Source organism: Parasteatoda tepidariorum, chromosome 3 (genome assembly GCF_982258835.1).
Source record: "Parasteatoda tepidariorum strain Cologne lab strain chromosome 3, Ptep-v5.0, whole genome shotgun sequence".
NCBI lineage: Eukaryota > Metazoa > Arthropoda > Arachnida > Araneae > Theridiidae > Parasteatoda > Parasteatoda tepidariorum.
In genome coordinates this window covers 87392942-87420462 of record NC_141757.1, presented here as the reverse complement: position 1 = coordinate 87420462, position 27521 = coordinate 87392942, and the positions used below count along the sequence as shown (strand labels likewise).

The following is a 27521-nucleotide window of genomic DNA, read 5'->3' as shown; positions in this document are numbered from 1 at the left end:
TCTCTTTTTGGAGACTAATGAATCGATAATTTCAGAGGTACTCACTTTTAATTTCACAGTTCCTTTGAATGTAGAATCTTATGATGCGTAAAATCAGTGGCGTAGCTAATGGGGAACAAGACTATACACCTGTCGCCGGAGTTAACCTTAGAAGAACGCAAAATCTGCAAAAAGAGTTAAAAATGAGTTCCAGAGAAAATACTTTCCTCTTTTAAATATCCCCAGTCTCATTTGCTATTTTTGGGCTATGTAACTGCTATAATTTTTTTTTTTTTTTTACCAAAAATTTAACAAGATATGTAATAATATTATAGTTTGGTTTGCCAGAAGTTTTTTTTTAATTATTATTAATTTTAACTACGTAATTGGCGATATGTTTAATGAAAACATCGAAGTTTCCTCTAGCTTTATTGCTAGCACTATTTGAGTTTCACAGTAATACTTAAATGTTGAAAATAAGGTGAGAATAACGATTAACTCAATGCAAAATTTCTATTATTCAATAAAAGCAATGAATAAAATAAAAAAACATCTTAACTGCATTAGAAATAACATTAACATACACAGTCAAATTTTTAACTGAATCAAATTAAAATTTATGGAGTTACATTGTCTATTTAAAAAATCATTATGTAAAGTTGCAAAATATTATTTAATGTAAATTTTAAAAAAAATAATGCCAAGTGTGGTTGATTTAAAATGTTGCATTATCTAAAACTGATCCCTATAAGTCTCCTTTTAAATCCTACACCATATTATAAGGGGCACGAAAGCCTAGCTACGCCTTTGCATAAAATATAATTTATAATGATTTATGATAAACTTCCCTGAAAATGTCATATAGATAGTATGACAATAAAAAAAGTAACAAAAAATGCACAGACATTAAAAAAAATATAGCATAACAAAAAATATACATGAATTATTGAAGCTTGTCATTTATAATATATCTAACCAGCAGTGTAATGGTCATGCCATAACACTGCTGGTTAGATATTTATATCTATTTTTATCCTTTATGCTTGATTTGCATGCTGAAATTTATTATCAAAATACCAAGTTTCAATAATTTATTATTAAGTTTATTATTTTATGGTTATATATTTATAATTTTATTTATATTTAATATAATTTTACTTTTTCTGCTTTATAAGAATTGCTTTAGAATAATATATTATATTAAATGTTTTTATGTACCAAACAAAATTTCATTGTTTTGGTTTTTTTTTAATGCAAAAATTCTAATGTGATGCACATATGAATTTTTAACATAATATTCAATCATTTGAAAATGTTCAGCTAAGCACATTTAAAAATATTTTAATTTATTACGCATCTCTATACTTCTTTATTTTAAATATATTTAATATATTTTAATAAATATATTTTCCCTTTTAAGTAGCTTAAAAAGCCTTTAATTATAGTGTTAAAGTGTTGACAGTTAGTCAAAAGAAAAAAATGTTTTACAAATTATACCATTTGAAAAATAATGTAATAAAAGCATTTGATATATGTTACTTTAGGCATAATTTTATTGTTTTTAATTTTACTGTTACATTTACTTTAAAAGCCGAGTTGAAAAATACGTACAAATTAAAAAGCGCTTCTTTTAAACTTTTTTACTTTTGGCACCTATAATAAAAATTATATCTTTTTGCAATCAAAATCTGATTTCTGACTATAAACTTTTGCTTTCTGATTTTATAACTAAAATACCAAAAAATTTATTATTTTTGTTTAATTATCAAAATGAATTTATCAAAAACAAGATTAATTATCTTGTTTTTGATAAATTTATGCTTCATATATTTATTACCAGTCCATTAAAAAAACTATATAATAGCTTATTTTGGTTAATTAATTTTTAATAACACTTTATCTGTTAGATGTTTATCATGTCAAAATTCTGAATAATAGTAAAGCTCTTCCTATCATAAGAACTGAATTTTAAATTACATCTATTTATTGAATGGCATAGTATGGTAGGATGTAAAATAAAGCATTAAAAACCCAAGACTTAACTTTTTTGTTGCATCCAACTTAAGATAAAAGAAAAAAGGTGGAGATAAAATCAAAAGTGATATGGATTAGTTTAGCTACTATTTCTAATAATTTTAAAATATTTCATTTCAGTGTTCTTACTTAATCTTACTGGATATTTATTTTTTATTGAAAGGTAATTGACTTTTTACGTCCCATTTTATTTAAATGTAATTTTTTTAATTAAGAGTTTATTCTTTGGAGATTTGATGCCTGAAGATCTCTTGTTAATACTCGATCTTTTCTTATTATTCGATGAAGTAGTTTTATTTTGTCCTGAGTTTTTGTTCAACGCCGAAATAATATAATGTGTCGCACTAAGATACTCGTTCGATTTCTGATCTTACATATCTCTGGAATAAATCTAATTTGGGGCCAATTTCTTTCCTGAAAGATATAGACTTAATACATATGACTTAATTCGGGAAAATATTAAAAAAAATTTAAAATTCCTGTTAAAGATCCAATTGATAGTTGATAATTCCTGGCAATGAACTAGAAGATAAATAGTTAAAATTCTTAAATGGTATAAATAATTTTTCTGAAACTGTTCGATAAATTTTAATTATAAATTTTATAACCGTCATCAAACAGCCAACCCAATTCTTAGTTTATGACTACCTACGTTCAATTCTGTAGCCTTGTAGTTTTGAATCCAATCTAGAAGACCAGAGAACTCCTGGATCAAGTATTGGGAGAAATTTGCCTTTTAAAAAGACTTTTCGATGGAACTAACCCGCATTTGCATTACACGGAGAGGAAAACCTCCCATGGTTAGCCTGACAGCAAGGGGACTTTAACCCATGGTCCGTCTACCATTAAGGATATTTTATGTCAGCACTGTAGTTAGTGTGAGCCGAGTGCAGAATTCGTTTTTACCAGCCATTGCTGGAACCTCATTAGGAGGAGAGCGCCTTATCGCCGGAGCCACAACAGCACTGAATTATAAATTTGTGAAATTAGCCTATCCAATATAAGGAAATCTAAATTTGATAGAGAGAACACGAATACCAATATTTAACAAAGTATTGATTTAATTGTTCTAAATAATTAATTTAGATTTAGAGTATTGATTGAATATATTAATAATTATTCTTTTTATAGACTTAGTATTTGAAATTTTGAATATTACTCTGCCTAAGCATGGTCCTAAATTCATCCAAATTTAATAATAAAATTATTTTTATTCATTAGTTTTTATCAACTTAAAAATGAATTTGAGAAAGGCCATGTCTCATCTAGGGCTATCGCACCACTGAGTCCGAGGATAAATTTGAGAAGAGAAAAAATATGATTTAAGTTATTTTTCTCCCACTGCAATATTAAATATTAGTTTATTGTAAATTTCTAAAATTCTATGATATGCTTTGATTAAATATTGGACTGCTTGCGTTTTTTTTTATATATATATATTTCTAATAAATTAAGACAAATTGATAAACAATTTAGTTTATCTCATTTTAGCAATAGTCTTAATTAATTAATAAATGATTCAAGAATGATGTAAACCATTAAAAATTTATAATGAGCAGCAAAATTTAAATTTTTTTTTCTTGAGTGAAACTGCTCAAGTTAAATTATTTTTGTTTGTTTATGGCTTAAATTATCACCGAGGATATTTTGCAGTACTGTTACTATCCATCGCCGGGATTCGAAACTGGGTTACCTCATTGGGAGTTGAGAACTCTATCCCCTGAGCCACCATGGCTCTATTTACAATGATTTTTAAAATTTCAGTGTTAGATTTAGAACGAGATTAAATGAAGAGTTAATCTGCTAAAGCATGAGACTCAAGATAAGGAAATCAAACAGTGTAATAAATTAAGTTTACCACAAACACAAAACAGTAAAAAAAGACAAAACCTTAAGCAGGATGTTCCGTAAACGTCAGCGTTAATGTATAGTTTTAGGATCCATTTAAAAGACACAATAAGGATTGCAGATTGATATTTAAAGGATGAAAAAACAAAAATGCTAGAATCTGAAGAATCACAGCTGAGAGAGATAGAATCAAAAACATCAAAACATGTTTGATTACTTGAATGAAACTGAGACAAGATAATAAGTGACAATTAGAAGCACCTTCAAGTTGTATAAAAAAAAAAATAAGCTTTGCTTTTTTTAATCCCGCCTTCCTCTATAGCAATTCGTCAGTTTTCAATGGCATTTTAATTTTAAGGCCTTAAGCAATATTTTCCAACCCCTTATTATTTGAGTTCTTTTTCGATATAGAACTTTTAAAATGTTTATTAACGACGGTGATTACGGAACATTCTTTTTAAGAAGAAAGATCGTTTTCTCAAGGTTATGGAAACTGTAGAAGGTAATCCCTGTAATAATACTTGACAATACAACTTTTATACACATTTCTAAGTTTATCAGCATTAATGTAATATCAACATTATGGACTTATAGGTATAAATTTAAATAATATCACATTTGTTATGTAAATCAATATTTATGTTTCTATTTCTTTGCTGAAAAGTAATGTTAATTTTCTTTTTTATTAAAAAAATTGTTTTCCTGCTATTCAATTAGGAGAGACAAAAAATTAACTAATGTCAAACTCATTCACATAATTAACAGAGTACAAGGACAATGACGTTGTTATGATCTTATAGGAAAAAGGAAATGACATACAGGTGTTCGACTGGTAAGTTCAACAGAATTCGTTCTATTTATATTAGACATTTGCGCTAATGGTGTCTATACTAATTCCCAAAATTATACGAATGTAGTTTTTTTCCTGATATGATATAAGTAAGATAATTAACGTTACGATGTGATATGATAGGAATAAGTTTCAGCAATAACCAGATATATATTTCTTTTAATTTTTTTTAATATTGAATAAATTGCACGTTCTTTATTTAAGTACCTGAAAAATTCTAGATATATTTTTTTTTAATTTGTAGACAAACAACGAATCAAAACATTTCCCGAGAAATTTGCCTTATTTCTGATTGGATAATTGAAGAAAAATGTGCATGAAAAGTGTATAATGATTGACTAAGAATATTAAAAGTTTAGATATTGATTCATGTCAGAAATTTAATATTTTTAAGAGATTGAGTGAAGGCAAACTTTTCAAGATTAACCTAAGGTTATTATTGAGAGACCTATTTTAAGATAATAAAACGATGAAAAAATGGCATTCTTCTTATTAAATATTTTTTTAAAATAAAGCAGTCTCTTTTAGATTCGTTCGCAATTGTCTTTATATACTTTAGTTATTAAGTAGGTGCCCAGTCGAAAGAATGTAGATCATTTAGGGTTCCATAGCCGAAAAAAATTGGGAACCGCTACTATACAGGGATACCCATATACATATAACATTATAACACAATCTAAAAACTCCAAACTTAACCCTCTTTTTAACACTTAAATCGTCTTAATTATTATTTTTCATTATAAAATAAAAGTTTAAAATTGAAAACTAGGAAATAATTTCAAAAGTGAGTTTATAAATTTTACAAAATATTTTTTTTTTCGTTCTGTATGCAGTGTTTAAAAAGTTGTGTTCTTTTTCTTATTTTTGAATATTATTTTCAATTAAACTTGACAATATTACAACAAAAACTTTAAAGCTAACTAAGAGCTATAGTGTTTTTTAATAAATATTAAGTATTTTTAGAAAAATGATTATGCTAAGTTTTAGCTTTTTAATTCTATTTTCAGTCTTTCCTATTAGAGTTTTCATATATTTGAACTACACTGGTTATCATAAATTAAGGAAAATTCACAAAAATCGCGATAACTCAAGAAATTACACATGGAATTTTATGAAACTTACCCACAATATACAACACATAGTAAGGTATTAAACAACATAAAAAGAAATTATCAGACATTAATAGTAGTATAGAAATTAGCACATGTATAAAATAAACAAATTGGAAGTATCGGTTTGCAATAGAAAAAGTACCTTTAATATGGAATATGATTGCCTCTAGAAGCAATACAGCACAAACAGCGATGTGTGATGCTTTCAATTATGCGGTCTATCAGTTCAATAGGAAGTGAGAGCCATTGCTCTTGTAAAGCAGTTGCAAGCGTGGCAAGGGTCTGAGGGGGCGGATTGATGGCAGATACACGCCTCCCTAGAGCATCCCAAACGTGCTCGATAGGATTCAAGTCCGGGGATCGAGCTGGCCACTCCATGCGAGTAATTGTTTCCTGTTGAAGATAATCATCAACAATGCGAGCTCTGTGTGGTCTTGCATTATCGTCCTGTAACAGGAAGCAATCACCAATTGCCCCGGCATATGGGCGCACATAAGCATCAAGGATGTTGTCTCGATAAACCTGAGCATTCACGGTTCCCCTTGGAAAGACATGGAGGTATGTGCGCCCTCCTAAGGATATGCCTCCCCAAACACAGACACTGCCTCTTCCGTATGCATCTCTTTCACGGATGTTTGATGGATGATAACGGGTCCCAGGTTCTCTCCATATCAAATAACGTCTACTGTCACTTTCTAGACTAAACCTGGACTCATCCGTAAAGAGAACAGGCCTCCATTGATCTGACGTCCAGTGGACATGTTGTCGGGCCCACTGCAAACGGTCTCTCCTATGGCGTGATGTGAGCGGCACGCAAATGGCTAGTCGTCTCGCATACAGACCACCTTCGTGGAGCCTTCTGCGCACAGTTGACGTTGACACCAACCTTCCGGTGGCTGCAGCAAGAGAGGATCTAAGATGTGTCGGAGTAGCGGTTCTATTCCTGCGTGCACTTAATGTCAAATATCGGTCATCGGCACTGGTCGTAACAGTTGGCCGTCCTTGACTGAACCTCCTAGATGCCGAATCTGTGGTTTGAAATTGCCTCCAAAGTCTATGAACCACAGATGGACTCACATTTAGCCATCTGGCCACTTCTGATTGACTCTGCCCTGCCTCTAGTCTCCCGATGGCTCTCCATCGTAGTTCTTCAGGCAAATGATGCCTAGAGGTCATTATTACGAATTGGCTATCTCAGATTTTCAATGTCGCAATCACAGTAAAATTTGTGTGCTTTCTCTCAAACTTGGACTTTTATGCTCCAGGCAGATGACGTAAGCCGAGTGCAGCGCCACTAATTTGCATATTGCAATTTTACTCAGCTACTCTTAGTGGACAACATATGCAAATTTTGCACGGTTTGGCTTACTTTTGAAAGAGTTATCGCTATTTTTGTGATTTTTCCTTAATTTATGATAACCAGTGTATTTAAGAGTTTTTTCTTCAATTATGAATGAACAATCTTTTGAATCGCGGTGGTTCAGGGGATAAAGCTCTCGGCTCCCAACGAGGTGAGCCAGGTTCGATTCCTAGTGTTGGCTGGTTGAATTGAATTCTACTTCCGGCTCGCATCGAACTCAGTGCTGACTTAAAATATCCTTAGTGGCAGATGGATCATGAGTTAGAATTGGCTTGCTTTCGGACTAACCGTGAAAGGTTTTCGTGATTTTCCTCTCCGTGTAACCCAAATGCGGGTTAGTTTCATCAAAAAGTCTACCACGAAGGCTTGTTTTTCCCAATGCTTGATCCAGGAGTATCATTGGCTTTTGGATTAGATTCAGAATTAAGAGGCTACGGAGTTTAACATTGATTGTTGTGAACTCAGAATTGGGTCTGCATCTAAACCCCGGTTATAAAATAGAATAAGCAAACTTAATTTTACTTAGCTTTCTTTTTTCAAGTTCAAGTTATTCTCCTTTACCTCAACTTCAAAGAAATTAATTAGCAAAAATAAAGGATTGGAAATGCCTCAGTTATTGTTCAAAAAGTTTATAATTAATTCGAAAACTACCCAGAAAGTTTACGCCTATGAGCCAAATCAAATAAAACAGTACTAGAAACTTAATTTTATCAAAATAACAGCTATAGACGCGTTTTAAAATCGAGTATCAGTAAAAGAATTATTTATTTTCTTATTATTTTTTAAATCTATTTATATTAAAATAACTTTTTAATTAATTAGCATTTCATATGGTGTTAATAAAAAAAATCTACTAAAAAAGTAGAGGCTATTAAAAAGCGTAGCTAGTCAAAGGTTTTTCAACCTTATAAACAAAAGAAAGTTTACTTGAGATACTGAGAATCTTCTTATTTTTCTTCTGCCGGATGTTGATATCTGTCTTAGTTTTAAAACGGAAATATTATATCTGGGTTAAAAGGAAATCATTTTCTTCATCTGAAATTGTAATAAGATAAATATAGTTGTATTATTTTCGCAGATGCGAACACAAATTAAATACATTTAAAAAACAAGTAAATCCGTTAAGGTCTAAAAAATATTAAAACAAAACATTAAGTTAAACAAATATTTTGCTACTACTGTAATTTAGTCCCTTTTACTCAGTCTTCATATTTATAACGAGATTAATTTTTTTCGAGCCACATACAATCGCTGATTCACTGATTCGTCCAGTGTTCGATTCGCTTCATTTTCTACCCTCCTTCCATTCAGCCATTTTTTTTATTTTTCTCACTATTTCATTAATTTCCATACAAGAATTTATCCCTCTGATGCAGATGGAACACCGATGTCTCTTATATATATTTTTTCTGACGTTTTAATTACAAGCAGAAATGTATTTTGTTATTTTTCAATTATACAAAACAATCTAATAGTTATTAAAAAATATTTTAGATTGTCGCAATTATATTTGTTCTAAAATATAAAATTTTTAAAAAAGTAGTTTGAAATTACTTTCATTTATATTAAAAAATGTACCAAAAATTGATTTTGTAAATTAAAGAAATTTCAATGATGAATAACTGTTTTTTTTCCTTCTTTTTTTTTTTTTTTTTTACAACATAAATTAATACAACATAAAGAAAAAAGTATGTAAAATGTGTTTAAAATAAAAATTTTGCTCAAAGGGTTAAAGAAATCACGATTTTTTAATTTTGAAAAAAAAGTTTTTTAATTTTAATATACATGCACATACAATCATAACAATTGCAGCTTATTTTAACTAGCTAAGATTTTGTATTTACTCAACCCTTTAAGGAGCTAATCAATTTGCAAACGTTAAATAGATAGATTGTTTTGCAGCGCAATAGACAATTATTGATCCCTTAAAAATTCGACAAAATATTTTGCAATCAAAATAACTATTTATAAGCAATTAATTAAAAGGTAGGTAGGTATTTTGTTTTCGTCGCACTAGAGCTACACAATGGGCAGTTGGCGACGGTCAGGGAAACACACCTGAAGATGATCCGATGACAGGCCATCGCAATTTTGATCCTCTGTAGAAGGTATGGCTCCCCTGCTTTGGTAGCCCTAAGACCTCGCCAAATCGAGCACTTTACGGTAGAACAGTTTAAGGAGGACCGATACCGCACACTCTCGGTCCCTACGCAGGCTGATCAAAGCGATCAATCCTCGCTTACTGACCACAGTCACTGATGCTTGACTTCGGTGTTCTTCTGGGAACCGTGTCTTTACGATCAGTTCACTGCGGGATATTTAATTAAAAGATAAACCATTTTATTGGTGCATTACATCAAGCATTTCAGATTTTAAGAAGAAAGACAAGTTTATGTCTTTTCAACACCAAGTCTATTTTTTAAGTTTTGAATGGCTTAAAATTTAAAGAGTAATGTTTTTATTTTGCCGACTGCACATGTATTTCGCATTTTGTAAAAAATACGTATAGGCCTAATTCCAGTTTTTAATCATTTTTTCAATAGTTAAATAGATTAAGTAATCCACAGTTATTGATGCTTTAAAAACTAGACAAAATAATCTGTAATTAAAATAACTATTGATAAACATTTGATTAAAAGGTAAACCTTTTTATTTGCAGATTAAATCAACCATTTTAAGTTTTAAGAATTTAAAGTTAACAGAAAAACAAGTTTAACTGCTTTCCTACGCTAAGTCTATTTTAAAGTTTGTAATGGACTAAAATTTAGATAGTAATGTTTTTATTTGGTCGACTGATTTCACGTTTTTAATAAACAAATTTTTACACAGTTCATATTTTAAATGTGTTTAAAGTTATACTGTTCGGATTTTTTATATCAATCAGGGGAAACTGCAAAGAAAAACGTCCTTGATTAGTGAGGTATAAATTTCTATCAAACGAGTGAATCTAAAAAAGCGCGGAAGGATACGAACCAGTTTTCCCGCATTTCTGATTACTTTCTGACCTTCTGTTGCCTTGAACCAAAGAAAAAAAAAATTAACGGGCACTTTCAGAAAAAAAAAAACTATTATTTTTATACTTGACGTGTGAAAGTCAGCATCGACGTGCCATCACGTACATAAACAAAAAGAAAGTAAAAAGAAAATTATGAATGAAAAAAAAATAATAAAAATAAATACTTACAGTTATCAAAGAGGCCCAAAAAAGGAAACAGACTTTGCACTGCGTCCAAAAAAACTTAAGGCGGTATTGAAGAAATTATCCACAGCAGTCCGTCCTTCTTTTTGTGGCGTAACTTCCACTAAGATTATTAAATTCCATTTCACTCATATATAAAACATGTTAACTTGTTACTATTTGTGGGTACTTTTGGATAGACAAAGGTTCTAATAGTGGGTAATAATTATCCCTGAAGGATGGATGACCTTCAAACTTGAGATGAACTCGATGGATTGTCTACATTGATTAACTGAATGCTCATAAAAGAGAGCTTAAAAATCAGGAAAAGAAAATGCAACTCTTCCGTACAATAAATTTAATAAAGAAAAAAAATATAATGAGGGAAAAATATATTTTAGAATTTACAGCATATATCAACTAGTGGTATTCTTACATCGAAATCTATCAATGATAAAACTCTGGAAGGGGAATAATGTGGTATAACTACCACTAAGATTATTATAACCATTTCACTAATAAATAATACATGTTAACTAAAGGTACCTTTTGATAGATGAAGGATGACATGGTCGATAATTACATCCCCATATTCCAAATATTTTTTTTTCTTTCTTTTTTTTTAAACACTGTTTCATGTTTTACGAAACTTTTTTGAGCAATTTTACCTCTTCAAAATTGGTCATAATCGTCTGCATCAGAAAAACAAAAACGGTAAAATGTGGTTTCAAATTATACCTTTCAAATTATACTCATAACGTTTGCAAAATATTTAAATTATTATGAAATTTCTTAAATAATTTTGGCATTACTCGTATCTCACAAGTCGAATTTTTATCATGACTTGATTTTTTTTTCTTGATAATTTCAAGTTTTCTTGGAGATAGACTTAGGTGAACCCTCCTTTTAAAAATATTATATTAAATTATTAATTTAAATTATAATAATATATTGCTTAATAAGAAATAATCGTGATGGAAAAGCGGAATTTAAAAAATTACTAAATTGGAACACTGTGTGCACTTACCGATTAACCACATTAAAATGAAATTTATTTTAATAAAGCGAGGAAACAATTCTCTAACGTAAAAAAACTATATTCAAAGTTTAAAGGGTTATTTTTCTTTGTAAATTAAGGAAAAATATTTTATAAAATAAAAATAAAAAATGCTTTTATTGGAACTTATATAGTAGGGTGCTCAACCTTTTTGAATTAAGGGGCCAATTATTTAGACTTGCTGACGGTAATTATGATAATTTTAGTGTAAGCATATCAGTGTTTAAGACACAGTTCTTTTTATTAGTCAACTTAGTGATACATTTGCATGAAATGAAATTCTTTTAAATTTTTATAATTCTTTTTTTTATTGTCTAAATTCTTTGAATGAATTCTTTCTTTCTTTTTTTTTTTTTTTTTGTCTGTCAACTTAATAATTTTCAAACCCTGGTGTGCATACCTTTTTTTTTTATTTTATTTCACAAGGATTCTAAAAATATATATTAAGAGTTATAAAACACGTTGTGTAATTAAAATACATGAAAAATAATTTAAAAAATTATATGTTTTTATTTATTAAGTAATCAATGAATTTAACTAGGGAAAACAAACTTTTTTTAGTACAATAATGTTCTCCTTCAAGTGAAGAATGCTTTAGAACAATAACTAGTTGGGTTAACTATAAGAAGAAATTTTATTACTGTAAGAGCAATTTAAAGTACATAATAAGAAATAACGTGTGCTATTTTAGATTAAGACCGTACTTTAAAGATTTAAACTAATGCCATTTTAAAACAGCCATTTTTACCAGAAAAATATTCTTCCATACAGTGGAATATATTAGTTATTGTTTTTAATTACAGTTTAATTAAAACTATTCAAATGCATTTCAATTGAATTTTTTGTGAGAAAAGCGAGGGTGGGTTTAAAAAAAACAAAGTAACTTGAGATCTTTAGAATTGAATAATATGTGTTTAATTTTTTAAAAATAATTGTTAGAATTTAGCGGTTTTTAATTAAAAACGATAAATAAATCTAGAAATATTTTATTAATATGAACTTGATTGAAGAGGGATAAAACCGGGTATTAGCATACATACTTACAAAAAATAACTTTCCAAATGATCTTTTAAAATATTTTTGGAGCTAAAGGACTGAAATTTTGATTAAAATAAAAATTCCTGCAATGTTATTCACAGAATTGCTTAAGGAAAAAAAATCCGGTAACCCTTAAAAAAGACCTTAAACATCGTAAAAATCCTCATGTATCCATTTTGTTTTAAACTTTCTGTTAAAACTAAATTTTTAGAGATATAATTTTAAAAAAATGACCCTCCGGATCTGGGTACCGAAATTGAGTTTTCTTTTATTTATTTATTTTTCAGATCTTCTCAAATTAATGTTCGAAACGTAATTTTTTTTTCATATTTTCTTTCTAGGGTTTCGAGGCTTTTTCTTCACTCTAAAGAAAATGTTATTAATAATTTACATAATAAATATTGAAATGTGTTCCAAATTTATAAATGTTCGTTTAATAACATTTAAACATTCCATTCATGAATTAAATACTTCCCTGATACAGAAAATAATACTTATTTTGTTTTTACGCTAAAACAACAAATGCGCAATAAATCTTTATTGCGAATTGCGTAGTGAATGTAGTTACAAGGAGTTATAATGTAGTTATAGGGCTTCTTATTATTAATGACAATAATGATAAGGGAGTAACATATTGCAAATGTTATAATACGATAATATTTCCTTGGCAGTTAAATTAACAATGCAAACCACAAAATAAACAGATCGAAGAGACCTGTAAACAACTTAACATGATGGAAAATTTGATTAGGACTGTTTCTCCCTGCATTGAATATGCAAGTAGCAGCTGTTCGGAAATATTTAGCTTTTTTTTCTGTTCTCTAATGTTATTCTTCTTCAAATAAAGAATATAATAAAAGTAAAAATAGGAATGCTATATGAGAGGCACGTCATGAAATATTTAGATATTCTCTTAAGAATTCTTAGAGTTCATACTCTTTAAATTAAATTCTTTCCGGTTCACGTTTCTCTTCGCATTTTGCATAAACATAAGAAGAAAGATATCTGCGAAAGGAGAAAAATACTTCGCTTTTTATTATATTAAATATTATGTATTTTTAACTATTCTAAATGCAGGCGCATTTTATTTTAATAAAGATGAAAAGTAATACACCAGAAATATTTATTTTTACATACAACAAATTTCTTTTTAAAGCAAAACGAAACTGATAAATTCATTTAAAGACGCGAGTGATCTTAAAAGTTATCGTTTGCTCAGTTCGAATTATTTTTTAGATGGATAAAAATTATGAAAAATCGAACCGCGATATACTTAGCTAAGATGGCGAACAATGGACAGTCACATGCATTCCTTTCATTAATTTTGTCTTCGAAATTTTTTTTTTGGGGGGTTCTTCTAAATTTTTGAATCTTATTTAATTTATGCAAGAATTAATTAAGTCTTTTGGTGGTACACTATCTGGACAAGAGTATGCGGAAGGAATCCTGAAAGTATTAAAAAGTTTTTTTAGACTCTTTGTTACTTTCTTTTTAAGAACTGAAATTGAACTTTTACTACAATCCTTATAAAACTATATTTAACTATAATCCCGTCTAAAAATTTCCTTATGCAAACATTAACACAATTGCGGCAAACAATTATTAACTAACACATAATTAATAAGTAAAAATATAATGAAAGATATGTGAAAAGAATATTTAACTAACGGCTCATTTCAATACTTTAATTAAAATGCTAATTTTTATTAGAAGCTTTCGAAACTCATTAAAGTTAATTATTCCAAATTATTTCTCTAATCAATCAAATAAAGTTTTGTGTATAAACCAGATTGTCATTTAAAAACTGATATGAATGGTTGCCATCGGATGTACTTGTCACATAATTCGATCCTTACAATTACTCATCCAAAACAAAGCATATATTATTTTACTACGCGTTATTGGCAACGAGGATTTAAATTAGGAAGAAGTTTTGACAACACGGTCATGTGACCTACAGTAACGACCTTTTTGTTTCCTTCTAATTTTTACTCCTACGCATTCGTTTCCAATGGGCTTGATGTTAATATTCATTCTTTATGAGCTACTACATTTTGTTAGGTTTTTTTTTATTACTTGAATGAGCATAGGATAGACGTAAAGTGGCCCTGAATAGTTTCCTCTTTTCTTTTTAACGAGTTTCTAAATCTAGTAAATCAGAGCTGGAAAATTAAAAAGTTTGACAAGTGTCATCCTATAAATGTTAAGTATGTGGTCGTCATATTCAAACAAAAAAATCCAACTTTTTTCACTATGTTTCATTAGCTCATTTGAAATGAATTTTGATATTCTAAATGCGAACTGTTATTTCTATAGTTTTAAATGCTTTCATTAAAAAGTCAACACTTTCTCTTACAATTCTAAGCTTTAGTTATTAGAGGTAAGAAAACCCTTTCTTTTGGAGGTCTAAGTTTGTACACTTAGAAAAAACTTATATGTTCATATATTACATAGAACCAATCAGAGTTCATGTATGTATTATACAGTTTTGAACCTAATCTAGAAACTAGTTTATGTATCAAAAAAAGGGCAAAGTTGAAAGTTACCCTTTACCTTTGACGAATAAATAAAAATGTGGTCTTTAATAAAGCTATCACTACTACTCCAAAAATGTGAAAAAAAGTTTTCTATTTAAAAGTTACTTTATATTAAAAAATAATTACGTTATTTTGGGTGCTAAACGGACAATTTTTTTCTGCTCTGCAAAAACTATAAGACTTAGAAACTTAAAATTACGAAGGTCTGTAAAAAAAGTACAGTGAGTACGATAAGCTAAATTGATCGCTGCTCTACAGACCGCAGGAACGCTACTATAGAGCTGAAAATTAGTATGATCTAAGTCAGGGATGGCGAACCAATGGCACGCGTGCCATTTATGGCACCCGACACAATATTTTGGGCACGCCACCGATCACATTTGTTATTACACTATGAATTGTTATTACACAAATGTTAGTACACTATGAAGCATATGTATAACAATTAAATTAAAATTCACAAAATAATAAACAATTATTAATAAAAAAATGTACAATTAATGATAAAGAAACAATTAATAACCATAAAAACAAGCTAACAATAAATAACTAGCAAAAAAAATTAACAGTCCTGCTTAAACTAACATTTTACAACCTAATCTAAGTTATTTGTCACCGAATCTGCAACAACAGAAATCACACTGATGTTACTTTAAGTTGAATAACGCGTATAACTGAGACAATGCAAAATGTTTTTTTTTTCAATGTAAATAAAGAGTTTTGAGTTGATAGTATTTAGTATTATTATTTTCCCAATAATCACGAAGTCAAAATTATTTGACGGCACATCTATGACCTCATTAAACAATTTTTTAGAAAAAATGGCACGTTGGTGTATAAAAGTTCGCCACCCCTGATCTGAGTTTTGACTTATAGATGAGATATTATTTTCACTGAATAGAATAAAAACAAAATACATAATTTCGGAAGAAAAAAAGAATTTAAAGAAAAAAGAAGTAAATATTTCAGTTATCTCCAAGAATATAAAAATATTAATTAAAAGTCACATTTAAGAATAGATGCTCAGTATTTCTACATTGAAAGCTGCGGTCACAAAAGAATTGCAGTCACCACAATGGCGGTATGTGGCTACTTTATGTATCCAGGGCTATATGTAGAAAAAAAATACAGGTATTTACGATACAATAAAAAAAAAATTTGACAATTAGCTCGAGAATTATTAGTTGTTTAACTAGTAGGAAAAAATTTCCATTTTTATTCTATCTGTAGCTCGCTGAAATTCAACCACAGAGTTCAAGTCGACTTAACACGAATTTTGTTTCGTCATTCCAATTTGTTCGAAAGTTATTGCAATTTCAACTGTTTTTATGCTTTTTCGAGATTTTATCAGTTTTTTTGCTCTAAATATTTTTTAAATCATTATTGTAAAAAATTAGTGTTGCCCTCGTGAAATATTTATTTTAAGAACTCGTACGCGAGAAGATGTTAATCAAAAGTAGCAAAGAGAGAGAATACGTGTTGCTAGATATGAATCTTAACATTTGTCGTGAAATGTTTTAAAAATAAAAGAACTTAATAAAGTTTGATAAAAATCACTACCCGTTTGAATTGTTATAAATCTCGTAAACAAATAAAATTTCTTCTCATTTATTTTTTATTCTTGAGTCCTATTCTCTATTTCTCAGCTAATTTTTTTTTCAAGTACAGATGTTTATTTTTGAAATCTGAATAGTCATCTATTTTGCTATGATTTACATATTAACAAAATGTTCTTATATAAACCTACAATAATTGTTTATTTTGAAAACAAAACGTTGTGTGGTTTTGTGAAAAATATGGACTTGACGTTTAAGGGGATAAAAAAACAAGGATGAGTGAGAAGCAATTACAGGGGTTGATGAGCGAAGCCTATTTCCAATAAATAAATTTAAGATTGTACGAAGTTTAAGTTTGTTATGGGCCATTTTCATCTATCCCAAAATCACTCTAGAATTCGTCACTTCGTCAAGACCTGAAAGTATTGAGAAAAAAAAAATTCTGAGAAATTTCTGCCAGTTTTTACCTAATATATAATGATTAATGACACTCTAGGTAATAAACAAACAAAATCTTTTTGCATTATTTTTTTACAGTTCTCTCTATAAAGGAAAGAGCATTTTAGAATAATGAGTGAAATACGGCGACCCAGGCAAATATACCCATACGCCAAGAATTTTGATGCCTCGCCGCTACGAAACCCGCAAAGCACTTGAGGTCAAGCAGAAGGTGGACCGAAAGGCACAAGGCCCCTAGTCACGCATGATTAAATCACAAATCTTGTCGTATGGCAAAAGAGGACTTTGAAATTCCCGTGAGGGATGCAGCAAGAACGAAAGGCGAAGTCAAACCGCAGTACCAAGACTGGATCGACAGCAGTGGAGCAGCCACCCACAAGGGCTTCTTCATGTCGGCAATCTTTTGCCATATGACCCAAACGCTTGCGTCTGTAGCATCGCAGCGGCCTCAAATACTCGCTTGCTTTGTAGGAGTGCAGAGCCAAGGCTGACACGTCCTCTTCTGATTACTTTGGTGAAGTAATAAGGTCAAGTCTAAGGATCCAGTGAGTGCCCTTTTTACCTTTGATTGAGAATAGAGTCTCTACTTCGGCTTCTTCGAGTTCTTTATTTGCCTCTATGAGTTTGGACTCGAGATCCTCTTTTTCGTTCAGCTCTTCAATTCCATATATTATCAATCTGGGCCTCCATCTCTTTACCACCTGGCAGTTAAAATTTTCGCTCAAATCGGAGCTATTAAATTCACTAATTATTTTTAATGTGCCACTTTTCTTTTCTAATTTGATTAGTGCTCCACTATCTCTTGTCTTTTTAATTCTCCTGATTCCGATTTTGAGTTCACTAGGCTCAAAATTCTCTTTTACCAGTTGTATTGGATCACCTGCGACACTCTCATCCTTCCTCTTGATTGTGACGCAGAAATCTACCTTTACCTTTGGGACCTTAGTCGAGCGATTTTTCTTGAGCTCTTCAGCATAGGTGGTGCCCCTTTTCTTCTTGCTGTTGCTCTTCAAAGCAGTTTTCAAAGCCTGTTCTGCTTCATGCTGGATCCCTTTCGTATATGCAAGCATTTCATTTTGTCTGTTGATGAGGTCGCTGTATTCAAACATGATTGACCAGATCTGAGCTGTTTCAACTATACTTCTTTCCGGTATTTTTGTACATAAACCTGCTAAATTTCTCTCTTAAGAACGATCCTGAGCTCGCCCATTCCTTTTGACTTTCCCTCGAAGGAGTCTTCAAAGCACTCAGGAATCTCATCCACCTCGATCTCGCTATCCGACATTTTTAACAAAGTCTAAAATCAGTATCGTCTCAAGCGAATCCGTTTTGTCTCATGAAATCAAAGTTCTAAAATTCAGGACTGCGTGCACCGAATTTGAGTGCAGTCTTCGGTCTACCGCCCCCTCCGTCTGCGTTGGGCGCCCGAAGACGTTTCTTCCTCGAACCACGTGCAGAGCGGATAAAAATGGCTGGTGTTTGATGTTAAATGGTAGATCTTTTAAGAGTTTGGCACGGGGAATAGACTCTGAGCCTTGTTCCGGCGTGGGTATTTGATGAGCAAAGTACCTGTTAATGCTTTTACCAAACTCTAAGGGACTCGAGAGCATTTTAGAATAAGACAAAATTCATATGTTTTCGAAAAGCTTTAATTAATTTTGGCTTAAAGCATATTGGTATTGTAATGTAATGTCAGATTGGTAATGCAACTGAAAAATAGATCATTTTTGCAAAATATGTAGTAACCTTTTTGAGAGAAAAAATGTTTGCTAAATTTTGCTCGAGATATAATAGATTATCTTAAAGTTTAGTTAAATAAATTGATTAGCAGGATTTTACTTCCCTTTGTTTGATATTTTGACTGTTGATTTTGAGTTGCGGCAATTTATGTTGGAATCCTGTTTAGTAATTTGAGCAATAAATATGTTTCGTTCTTTTAAAACTTCTAAAGTAAAAACCCGTCACCCGTCTCATTCAGTCGAAAAACTTATGCTCATAAATTCTTATGCCGACTTTTCTCCAATCAAGGTCTTACTTATGTCCATATCAAATTTTCTGTCCGCATATATTTTGAAGATTCTATTAACTTACTATGAAATTTGAGTCACGCTAGATTTGTGCCCACTGGAGGTTTTGTCTCATACAAGCGGTTATTACTTTGACAGACAGTGTTTACTTAATGTGTCCTTATTGGCATTATTAATTAAACCTACATCTGAATAGAATTCATATACAACAGATGATTCATATCATGAAAAGTGCCACATGCAAGTTCGAAAAATAATATATAAAATATCCTATTGCATTTTGAAAATTAAAATATAATTGAGTAGTTAAAGAATTTTTGGTTGAAAACTAAACGCTCAGAATAATTTACTCCTCTTCATTGCAGATATCTAGTTTTACTTTAGAATAAATATACTTAAAATATTAAAATTCTTTGGATAAGGAGTTATTTTGGAGGTGTGAAACTTTACAAGATTGAATCAAGCGTGCTTTAATTTCAAACTCTCATTTATTTTCCTTTCTTCCAGCAGGATCAAATGAGTTCTCGTTCAGAAAAAGAAACAAAAAGCATGTTTCTGGAAAAACCAATCCCTCCTAGCCGTCGTGCAGTCGAAAAGCTTAGCTAAAAAATGCTTTTGTTGAATTTCGCCACATCCAGATTTTGCTTAAAGCTTAATTGATATTTTTTCATCGTAGTTTTGAAATAAGATATTTTTTTAACTACCATGGAATCGTGCTAGATTCGAGATTGAAGAGGTTTTAGCTCTAAGAAGCAGCTTCCATTTTGATAGACAAATATGTATCGTTACTGGTGTGTTCTTTAAACCTTCAATTGATTAGAATGCTGCTGCAACAAATATTGTTAAATTTCAAAACAGTATATAAATGAAACAGTATCTCTATTAAAAGATAATTGATCAGTTAAAATAATTTATGGTACAAAAGAAGGAAAAAAATCTGAAATAATTTTCTCCACAAGTGTCTTCATTGCGGTTATCCTGTTTTCCTTTGGAATCTTATTGATCGGATAAAGAGCTATTTTGGAGAAGTGAAATGTAACAAGATTCTATCAAGCGTGCTTTCATTACAAGCTCTTATTTATTTTACTTTCTTCCAGCAAGAACAAATGAGTTCTCGTTCAGAAAAAGAAATAAAAAACATGTTTCCGGAAAATAGAGACAAAAACTGTCGACATTCCCTCTTTCCTTGGATGGACGGAATCGATTGAAAGAAGACGCCAACGAGACCAATGGAATAAAACTTATTTTCTTTCCTATCTGAACTTCGCCATTTTTTTTCTCTTTCCTTTTACTAGACTTAACTCGAAGGAGACGACGACACAGTTGCGTGGCATTATGCATCCGAATTCATCCCTTCCCTTCCCTACTCAGGCATTCATGACATTGAAAAGAGAGTGAGGTTAAAGAAACATTTTGCATTTTAAAGAAAAAGAAAAGTGAGAACTCCGATGCAAAATCTCTCGACTTTCTGCAGAACTTTTATGCTATTTTATTCGTTATAGGCTGTCAGCACTTTTATGTAGCGGGTTTATTGGTTTATTTTCCTGTTTATGGGGAGATGAGTTTTACGGGGGTGACTTGATTCACAAGTTACGTCTCAAACGATGAATCGGTAAATGGCAGAAATTGCTATAGGGAATCTTCATTTTATCCGAACGTTATTTCTTTGAAAGAGTACTTTTAATGGTGTTAGAAATCTTGCTTACGCGATTATATAAGGGAAAAATATTTTATGCGTGTATTTTTCATCAGAAAACTTTTTAACAATTTGGTGTTTGATGAATATGGGTAAATGATTGCTTAATTTTCGCTAAATTCATCTACGTTATAATTTTTGAAACTTAGTAACGCTATATATTTACTGTTCTACTACACTTTCATGGCAGTGAGACTTTCATTGCGTTTATTAGCGAGAATCTTCTGAGTTTTTTAAACTTTTCATTTTATCTTGCGTTGAATAACTAAACCATGTCTACTTTGCAACTGTAATTAAATTAAATTCCATTATAATTTTGAGCCTACCTCTAAGTGCAAAGCATGAGCGACGCAGGAGTCTAATCTTTGAGAGGGACGAAATTAAAAGACACAGTCACAATAGTTCCTAAACATATGGGGAGGGGGAATCTCATATCTGAGAAAATATTATTTTTTTTCTCTCTTTCTTGATTTTAATTTAAATCAATAATGGTTCATGAAAATTTTGTTTATTTCTATGAAGTACAGAGGTGAACATAATTGAGGGGGACATATACCCATCATCTTCTCCTCCAGCTACGCCCATGAGACTAAGCAATTGCTGGCGAAAGCATTGACAAAACTCTCTTTAGCTAACTCGACGGCAAGGGTCTGGAACCCATAATCTGTCTACCAATGGGTATGTTTTTCGTCATCATTGTTGTCGTTTCTTAGCGGGCGCAAGATATGAATTGATCCCGAGGAATTCGGGCCTAGATCATTTTAGCGAGAGGCTTTCGCTATATATCCTGAACTATTATTTCTGTATGACTATATGAAATCATCTTCTCCAAGAACAATTAAGCATCCCCATAGAACATAATTATGCCAGATACAAAACGTAAAATTTCGAATGTATTATATGAATTGCATTTAGTTTCACTTCGCTTAAATCGATGTCATTAAAGTGTTAATTCCTGTTAGATGTATTTCGTCTAAAATTGCCAACGAGTTTAAATTTGATATCAGTTTCATATGTCTTACAGACTATACTAAATGTTCCAACAGATAGGTGTGATGCATAATTAATTTTTATGCTTAAAAGGAATTTCGCTTTCCGATATCTGAAGCGAATTTCGATAGTTCGGTTATATACATTCTACTGTCGTTGTGACTGCAACTCAGGAAATTAAAGAATCAGATAGTTAGGCCATAATTGAGAAAAACAAAACCTTCGATTTCTAATAGTTGAAATGATGTGTGGGCGAAATAAAAGTGTTTTACAAGACATGAGTGGTTTCTAACTTTAAATCCTACAAGCTATTTCAAATGTAATCTTATAAAACTTAATTTAGTATATGATTAAAATTGGCATGATATTTGTTAACCTCAGAATTAGAAGATAAATTTTTCCATTGCTGATCTTTATCAATGCTTTTCCTCGTCTCTACACCCAAGGGCGACGGCAGAATAATATAAAAGGGGGTGCAACCCTCTAACAAACTAACCCCCCCCCAAAAAAAAATTTATTTTTTAAATATTCTGTTACTACATTTTGTTTTTTTTTATATATACTTTCATTTGTTAATTTTTTCAAGATACATTTCTTCGTTGTTAACAAGATATTTAAAAAAAATTACGAATTTCTTGAACTTGCAAATTTTGCCACTAGAAATTGTATTGATGTCGCTGACATAGCTATTGACTTTGAAGCACAAATATCTACAAACAGTAGTTTCGTATTTACTACAAACAGTAGTAATAACTGCAAACAGTAGTTCGCACGTGTTTGCGCACGCTTGGAGTCAACAATGTCTCACGAGAGATTAAGTAGTTTGTGCATGCTCAGTGTGCATAAGAAAAGAATCAAAGATGACTCAGAATTCATTGAAAAAGTTATAAGCAGATTTGGACAGCAAACAAGACGATTACAATTCTTGTTTGATTAAACAATTTTTTAATTGTTATGTACCAATAATTAATTATTTGTTTTTGAATAAAAATATTTTTAATAAAAAAAATTTATAACGAAACTGTTTTTCTATATCTTTTTAATTGTTTTTAAAAAAGCCAGGAGGGTTAGCAAGTGCACCCCCTTGCCGGCGCCTTTGGACACCATTGCTGATAATCAGCAATGGTAAATGAAAACATGTTGGAACTTAAATGAAGAAGACAGGAAGATTTAGATTTTTCCATTGCTGATCTTCATGAATGCTTTTCCTGTCTCTATACCGTTGCTGGTCATCAGTAATGGTAAATGAAAACTCGTAGAACCTAAACAAAGACAGCACAAACTGGGTAATTTTTTTAAAAATTATTCTTATGATCAGCGTTTGTTATTTAGTAGCCAAATATAAATTTTCATTATTTAATTACCAAACATATTTTTACAACTTCCTTGAATTTTCATAAAGAAAAATGTGATATTCCCTCTAAGCAGATTATCTTTACAGTTCATAATTTTTTTATAAATACAAAAGTCATGTAATAAATACTTTTAACTTATAAAAAGATTATGTTTTTTCAGTATTTTGATAGTTCTACATGTAATTTTTATTACAAACAAATATATCCTCAATATAGTTGTCTCAAAATCTTTACATAAAAAAATTCCTCACTTTTGTTATAGTTTCAGGAGTTAAGCTTCAGGTTGCATTTAATTTTGTTGCAGACAAGCTATCACGTTTCAAAAAGCAATACTAAAATAATTCTTTTAAAATTCAATAGAAAAAAGCAGAAAACAAAACAATAACTTTACAACAAAAAATAACTTGATTCGCGAGCCGCCTTGTAATTAAAATGGATTTAAAATTAAGAGAAAACAAGAGTTTTTGATTAAAAAAATATTCTTGCTTTTGACAAAAGGGGTAGGAAGTTTTGATCCATGATCTTAATATCATTTTTTTTAAAATGTAAAACGAACTTTCATATTTATTTATCTATACATTTCGCCAAATTGCGCGATATACATCCATTCATTCAGTCGACAACTCTTTTCACGATGCACGCATGCGCAATTGTTACTTCATCCCTCGTTTATTTCTCTTAACGCCATCTAGGCGACAATATCCCATCATATGATCTTTAATCCAAACGATTAAAACGGTTTATCACAATTGAAGGACAAAACCGTATACTTGTCTTCACTTTAAAGAACTATATCCCCTGATTATTTATGAAGATTGAGACGATTGTTGCTAAGAGGCATTGCTCTGAAATGATTTTTCTGACAGGCTCTGCTATAGTTATTCTATTTTTTTCTTCTTTCTTCATCTGATAAACGTCCTTGAATAAAAGATGCTGTTCTAGAAGAAAAGTTTCTTCACAAAGATGGGAATTAATTTTCTTAGAAAGCAAATACTCTTATATTTGGATATCGATTACATAATAAAACAATATAACTTGTGCATTTTTTTTCTCTTTTTTTTCTGTAATTCAGGAAAGCTTTTTCTTCACTTTAAATAAAATGGTATACAAAATAGAAATAAAATAATTTAATCTTTGTCTGCTGGATATCAAAATCCTTATTTATTCATTATTGATTTACCGTTTTTTTAATAGAATATTTCGCTGATTTTGCATTAACTAAAAAGCCGAATTGGAATTAATTTTCTTAGAAAGTAGCCATTCTTTATATTTGCATATACATTACATTGTAAGACAATGCAACTTTCGCAATTTTTTATTTTTGTAATTTATGAAAGCTTCCTCACATTAAATAAAGCGAAATAAAAATTTTATTAAAATAATATGATCTTCGCCTGCTGGATCACAAAATCCTTATCTATTCATTAGTATTTCACCGATTTCTTAAGAATATTTTGCTGATTTTGCATTAACTAATAAACCGATTTGCTGATTTCTCAATTCATGGATTCCTGCCATTTTATCCTTGTTCCTTTCCTCTTTTATTCATTCATTATATTAAGAACCAAACTTTAAGCTCAATAGCGATCTAGTGCCTTAAACAAACTGATGTTTAAGTAAGTGGCAGAGATATCCTAAAAACCATAATATTAAAACTACACATAAAAAAAAATCACATATAAATCATCCTATAATTTTATCATATGGTTTTAAAATAACATTTAAAAACAAACCTATCATTTCAAAATAATTAATGAGAACTGAATATTGTTTTTTTTCTTCTGTTTTTTTAAATGAGTTATTTAAAAATAGTTATAGATAACATTTTTTAAAAAATATTTTATTCAGTCTGCAAACTCAGTTATTAAACATTATCATGGATTGAGCTGCAATTCTTGTAATAAAACTATCGAAGTTTTTCAGGAAAATTTTTTTTTAAACAGCAAGTAGTTTCATTGGTTTTCAAAAATTAAAATCTTTTAGCAAAGCAAAAGAGTTTTACTGTCATATTTCAAGGAAAAGGTAAAATTAAATTGAAAAATGAATTTAAGTATTTTGCCAATTTTCTTGACACTTTCCGATAAGTTATCCCCACAAAGTAAAAGCCTATTAATTTCAAAAGAGCCCAGAGCTCTTCTACAAGATGGCTTGAAATCATTTAAAAAAATTATCAATGATGTTTCTGGTGAATTGTTCTGAAATGAAAACAAACCAAAACATGTTAGAACCGACAGGATGTAGACAACAAGTCCCAAAGTTTCAAAACTGGGCACCAAGGTTTGAAATAATTTTGTCCTGCAAAAATTTAACCATTATCCATGACGAAATCAAACAAATTTTTCTTGGCCAGGTCCAAAATTCGACCTACAATTCCAAAACGGATCTAGATTTCAAAGGAAAATGACGAATAAAAATTCTTTTCACAGAAATAGATATTTATTGATATTTAATTACGTGGGAATCAATTCACCGAGTCCATCCAGATAATCGCTAAATCAAAAATTTCTGAGTCTATTCGAACAAAATACAAATTAAGAGCCAAAAATTAAGAGCCCTGCAAAAATTTAACCATTATCCATGACGAAATCAGACTAATTTTTCTTGGCCAGGTCAAAAATTCGACCAACAATTCCAAAACGGATCTCGATTTCAAAGGTAAATGACGAATAAAAATTCTATACACACAAATAGATATTTATTGATATTTAATGACTTGGGAACAAATTCACCGAGTCCATCCAGATAATCGCTAAATCAAAAATTTCTGAGTCTATTCGAACAAAATACAAATTATGAGCCAAGTTTGAGCCACAAATTTTGAACTTATTTGAATGAATGTAAATTTCTTAGCCTTTTTGGAATGTGCACTGACAATTATGATTGAAAAGCATTTGATTACTTTAGAGCCTTTTTGAAATGTGCACTGACAATTATGATTGTGAAGCATTTGATTACTTTAGAGCCTTTTTGGAATGTGCACTGACAATTATGATTGTAAAGCATTTGATTACTTTAGATAACATAAGAAACTTTAGGTAAAGTGCTAATTTAATGTGTTTGAATAGTCATTCCATTACGGGTTAAAATGTTGATGATTGATGCTTTTTTCCCCTTGTATTTTAGATTATTTTTATTCCTTATCGAACGTTAGTCATACCCTGTTTTGATCATTTTTTTCACTTTACAGTTTTTTTCCCGTTTTTTAAACATTTTGTTTATGAATTTTGAAATATATTTTTCCTATCAAAAACATTAGGTTTGAGAGTTGATTTTTTTTTCTTTCTAGATTAACGTGTTTTTTCTAAATTCATTTATTCTAAATTTCTTTCCAAATTCATTGAATATTTTTTTAATATCCTCTAAAATAAGAAATGCTGATGGACAGAGTTATTTAAGATCTAAGAGTTTGCTTTTGAAAGAAGAACAATCGTTGAATTTTAAGAATATCAAAAGACGTTCAATGCAATGCAATTCTGGTGTTTTTAAAGATTGTAACTCAAAATTAATATTATATTTTCCTATTTATCTTCATCAGGTACTTATTATTTGCATTTTATTCATAAATTACACATTTACTTTAATTATTACTTTATGCTTTACCAAATTTATAAAATCAAGTTATGATTCATAACTCTTTCTATTAAAAGGCTAATATAAAGCATGTTATCAAACATTTTCAGAATTTTTTTCATTTTAAGGTTTTAATTTCCTTTTTTCTGCATTTTTAAGGGCATTTTTGAGAATTTTTAGTTCATCAACATTCTAGACCTGAATATGATAAATTTTATCTCCACTTAAAGTTTGACCCTTGAATTTAGGGACATCCAACCTTTCCAGTGAATATATTTCATGAATTATTTTTTCGTAAACTAGAATAAATAGTAAATGCTTGAAATCATTGCAACATTTATTTGAAAGTGATTTTCCAAGATTATCAGGTTTTTAGAGTCTAAAGATATGTTTTAGATTTAGAAATCTAATTAATAAATGAAAAGTTATGTGTTACTTTTTTTATATTGTACATTCTGTACTTTAACATGAAATAAAAATATTTTTAAAAAAGACGTTTAGGAATAGCCTAATATAATATTATATCTATAAGAAATCATTAAATGATAAAAATTAATATTATATCTGAAACAACTCTTTAAAATCACCGTTAAAATTTGAGCTTAGAGTGATGATGATTAATTTAAAGAGCTTTGATTGTTTAGAAAAAAAATTTTATTTTGAAAAAAAATTTATATTTTAAAGATGACAAGTATGTTTTTAAATAATCTAAATTTGAACATTAAAGGATACAACTTTAAATTGATGTCCAATAGATGTTCGTAATATATTTTATGAAATGTTCTTGAATTTTATGAAATTAAATTATAATTGACATAAGCAAAATTGGACTTTCTTTCTAACTTATTTCTCAATTGATCATTACCAATCTTTGC

General features: G+C 29.9%; 1 long non-coding RNA gene across 1 annotated transcript; it reads right to left on the bottom strand.

The window, feature by feature from the left end:
- Positions 1-24: 24 nt before the first annotated feature.
- On the bottom strand, positions 25-10500 carry LOC147813940 (uncharacterized). Its single transcript, XR_015432638.1, has 3 exons — positions 10368-10500; positions 8111-8218; positions 25-164 (listed from the first exon to the last, which is right to left on the bottom strand). It is a non-coding gene; the product is annotated as an uncharacterized LOC147813940 (long non-coding RNA).
- Between the last annotated feature and the right edge of the window lie 17021 nt (positions 10501-27521).